Source organism: Talpa occidentalis, unplaced genomic scaffold, assembly GCF_014898055.3.
Source record: "Talpa occidentalis isolate TD23 unplaced genomic scaffold, MPIMG_talOcc4v2.1 talOcc4.10, whole genome shotgun sequence".
Classification (NCBI taxonomy): domain Eukaryota; kingdom Metazoa; phylum Chordata; class Mammalia; order Eulipotyphla; family Talpidae; genus Talpa; species Talpa occidentalis.
The window spans coordinates 32,773,884-32,778,658 of NW_023600993.1; positions in this window are offsets into that span (position 1 = coordinate 32,773,884).

The window sequence follows — 4,775 nt, forward strand, 5'->3', positions numbered from 1 at the left end:
CGGCGGCAAGGGCGCAGCCCCCTCCCGCCTCGCCCCGCCCCGCCCCGCCCCTCGCCCCGCCCACATCTTCGCCCGCCCACATCTTCGCCCCGCCCACATCTTCGCCCCGCCCCCCCGCCCCGCCTCGGAGTGTGACTCGCGGGTGGGGGCGCCGAGGGGCTCGCCAGGGAAGAGGGGGGACGATGCGTCTGGCAGTCCCCTCGCGCGCGGTCTCTCCTGAGGTCCCCCTCTGGAGCCCTCCAGGGTCCAAAGGCGCTCGGCGCCCGGCTGGGGGTGGGGAAAGGAGGACGCTGAGTAGCCTGTACCCCAACTCCCCCCAGCCCCGACACCCACCAGCCTCCCCTGACAGGCGCACTCTCGCCAAGCTCACCTTGCTTCCCGACCTAGGGCTCCAAGGGGAGCCGGGCAGTGTCCGGCTTTCCCAGCCCCCCTCCCACACCGATTCTGCGCTGAGTGGGCCTGGGGTGCATGGAGTCACAGAGGCTGGCGCCAGCGGGCGCTGGGTGGGTTTGTGAAACTTGTAGCTGGTACTGGGTAAACAGAGGCCACAGGCTGCCCCTTGAGACAGGCAGGGCTAGCCGCCACTCCTGTGTGACCTTGTGGAAGCGCGAAAATCCCCCTACCCCCACTCCTGAATATGGCCCAGTGGAGCGTGAAGCCAGCAGTTGCCTGTGCCAAGGCCTTCGACCTTGGAAAGGGTTGCAGAGCCTAATCCCCACAAACCTCCTGGAAGGGGGAGGGACCTTAGTTCAAGCTTATACAAAGGAGACTGCTGTCTGGCACCCAGTCACCCTCTGGCCACCAGGCTGGTGCTCTATCACTTCCCTTGGCACACAGGAGTCTCTAAAAACCCACCATGCTCTGCCCCTACCCACTTCTGGCTCTCTTTAGACTGGCAGCAAGCACCATGCCTCCCAGCAGCCTCAGAAGTCTGGCTGAGCTCGGGCTTAAGGGGGGGTGGGGGTCAGTCTTCCCTCACCCACTGCCCACTTACCGATGACCTCAGAGGAATTGCCACAGGCATTGTTTTATTATCTGCCAAATGGGGTAAGACCTGTCCAGCGCCAGGTCAGGCCTCTGGGTCCCTGGTGGCACCTAAAGTCAATCTCCACTAAATCCACCTCCCCTTGGGCCCTGAAAAACAGCTAAGGGCCCTTGCTTAGTCCAGTACAGATGTGTATCCCTCCCACACCCTCTGCACACATGTATGATTCCTCAGGTCATGGGAATGTGTGTATGGGGGATAGGGGGTGCTGTATAATCACTTGTGCCACACAGACCCATCTATTATTGAGCCCACTGGCAGGGCCACATGTTGCACAACTCTGGTGCCAGCCCTGTACTAGAGCACGTGTGCATACCATGTGCACTTCTACGCGGACACAGACCCACAATGCTCCATGGAAAGCACACTGAGCCACACACCCAGACACACACAGCCAAATGCAGTGTGCATGTGTATTCCTGCATACACAAGTGCCCTGGGACACAAGGGCATGTCTATGTACACATAGCTCTCACACAGGCCCCACCCAGCCCCAGAGCTATTCTGGGCCTGGGCCGGGGGCCAACAAGGTCAGAGACTGCCAGCAACCAGCAGGCCCAGTCGCTGTGTCATAAGCCTGGGCTGCCCAGCCCCCATCCCCAGATCAAACTAAGTCCAAGATGCCCCGAATCCCATCTGGCTCTATGACTGAGGGGGATCCCTGCTCCCTACCCCTTGCTTCTACGGACCTTGAGTTTTGGAATTTCAGTCTTCAGGAGAGAACTGTCCACTGCGTCTCCTGACCACTGCCAACTAACTGTGTCTATCGCTCCCAACCCCGAGGCCCTGGAGGCTGGACTGGGTCCCTACAGGAAACCCACAGGAGCCAAATATAGTACACAGAGACAAACAAGGATCAGCAGGCCAGCGCTCAGGCCACCACAGGAAGGGGACACGGTCTTCCAGCCTGAGGGTCCAGAGCTGTCACCCCAGACCCGGGAGTGGGGTGCAGGGATATGTGGGGACCTCATAAAAAGTAGAAACAGTACTGAACAATAGGCAGAGCCCTGGTTAAGGGCTAAAGGCTGAGTTTGAGGTCCGAGCTCCCGTGACATTGGGCAGGGAACAAGCCCTCTCGGGGCCTCAATTTCTTATGAGTAAGTGGAAGAAGAAAAGCCCTCAAAGGTGGAAAAGGTTTCAGCTTTCAGGACGGTCCTTTCACCGGGGAGAGTTGCGAACAACGCAAATGTTCAGCAATAGGGTGTTGATTGAACAGGTGCTGTTGGGTTTTTACTGCATGCTATCACACTGCCTTTAACAATGACGGTAAGAATCATAATGAACAGCATTTACTAAGTGTGTGAAGCGGAATTATACTATAGCTACACCCATTTTACAGGTGAGGGGAGAAAGCTGAGCAAAGTAGCCCCCTGAGGCTCACAGCTATCAATATGCTCATTCCTCAGAAGTCTCAGTTTTAAGCTTTAGTAACTTCAGACATCATCAATATAATGTATAAAATTACAAATGACAAAAGGCACTGTTTGAAGGTTTATTTAAATTTTCTTGTGTTAATTGGACGTTGTACATTTTGAATCATCACTTTAATTTTTTCAGTCTACTTCTGCCATCTCCAGAAGGCAAAAAAGGAAATTTAAATAATTAAACTTTCCAGTAGTGTTTCTTAAAATTTATAACTTTACATTTCTGAAGTTATTAAAGCCTAAAATGGCTGTCAGACTTTCAGAACTTATTTTAATTTCTATTATCTTAAGTCAGTTTGACTTTAAACTTTGTGTGACAATATTTAACAGTGGGTTTGGAGGTTTGGGGGGTGGGGGGTGGATTCTAGGATGCTGGTGTTGGGTAAAAAGGAGTGTGATAAATAGCATATGGTGAGATCTTGACTGCATTCAAGGGCCTAGAGAGCAGTAGGATCCAGGAGGAAGCAGTGGCCATCTCTGGGGACAGTGGGGACACACATGATTGTATGCAGATTTCTTCACTGGGCTTGCCCTACTTGGATGGAAAGACAAACTTTACAGGAAACAATGACACCCTCCCCATTCTGAGCTGAGCTGTCCTATCAAGGACAACCAGCATGTACTCAGCATCCCATAATTGGAAAGACAAACTTTACAGGAAACAATGACACCCTCCTCATTCTGGGCTGAGCTGTCCTATCAAGGACAACCAGCATGTACTCAGCATCCCATAATTGTTATTTCCTATAATCCTCGCATCAGCCTTTCGATGAGAGGCTTGCCCTCTCCGTTCCGTAGATGAGCTGAGAGGAGTCAAGGTTTGTTTAAGGTCACTGTCAGGCTCAATTCAGGCAAGGCCTCTTGACCCCATGTTCCTAGAGTGACCTTCCTGACTGGTCGGTGTGACTTTCCCTAGTGTGACCCATGACAGGTGGCATGAGGAAGGGGGTGCAGGCAGAGAGCCACTGCAAGTGATTTGGGCTTTCATGGAATTCCTATTTATCTGAGAGGGGCAAGCCTGGGGTGGATAGTGCGACCCAGCCCCCCCAGCCTCCCAACTTTGCTCTCCACTGTCGAGGGTCTCCTAGATGGGTTCCTTGGGCTAGTCACCCTTTGCCAGTGGCTCTCCCATCTTCCTGACTGCTCTGTCACCTCCTAACCCTGCCGCAGCTAGCCTCAGTCCTCACCATTTGTGGCATCTCCAAGCAGGAGACCCACAAGGCTCTGAGTCTACCAGGTCTCTAGTTCTGAGCCAGAGCCCAAGGCCTAAAGCACCCAGCTGGCACAGGTCTCCTCTGGTGACCGTGGTGGTGAGGAATGCAGGGGTCCAACACCTGGGCTGCTTCTCCAGCGCTCAGCAGGCAGGCGTTTCAGTTTCATAATATTGGAAATAGGGGAGGGAGGGAGGGAGGGAAAGAAAGAGGGAGAAGGGCCTAGAAGCCTCTCCCATCCCAGGCTTCCTAATTCTTCTTGCAAAGTCCTCCCCAGGTCTCCACAGCTCCTCAGGCCTTCCCTCCCTCCCTCCATGCCTGGTTGGTCAAAGCGCACCCTGGGATCTGGACCAAAGTGCACATGGGCCACATTTAGTGTGAAGTAGGGCCATGATTCAGGCTAGGGCAGGGGCCGAGGGCCCACCAGTGTCTGTAAATGGCCCTCCAGCCCTTCCAGGAGGAATCCACCCTGTTCAGTGAGGCTGCTGATGCTGGCTCCTTCAGGAACTTTCCACAGTACCCACAGCTGTGGGCTATTACCACACTGTCTCTGCTCCCCATCCCCCCACCACAGCTCTGGTGTCCAGGGTGATCAGAGCTGCCTCTGGGCAGTAAGCCAGCCCAGGACATCCCTGAGTGCCCGTCACTATGGCAACCTGCCTGCCACCCTCCCCCACCTCCCCACCTGGTCCGTGTGGTTTTTCAAATTCAGACCTCCGAAACAGGAGGGTCTCCGAGGTCAGCAGAGCCCAGCCCCTCCCGGGGTCCCAGATGGAGAAACTGAGGCCCCAGAGGGGAGGAGGGGGTGAGACCTGTTGTTCAAGCACCTGACCCCAGTCCGCCCTCCCTCCCACGCGCCCCCACCGCCGAGTCCGTCTTGGGGGGGGGGGATGGAGGGGAGTCTGGAGTCTGGGCTCCCAGGAGGGGGCGGGCCGCCCGCCCGCAGCGATGCGCGGCGGCTGCACAGGAACCAGACACCGCCGATGAATAAATGATGCCCACCCACAGTCTGCGCCCAGATCTCTCCGCCGAGCGCCGGCTGGCCCGGGGGCCCGGCTGTCACATCGCTCCCCCGTGCAGCGGGCGCGCGCGAAG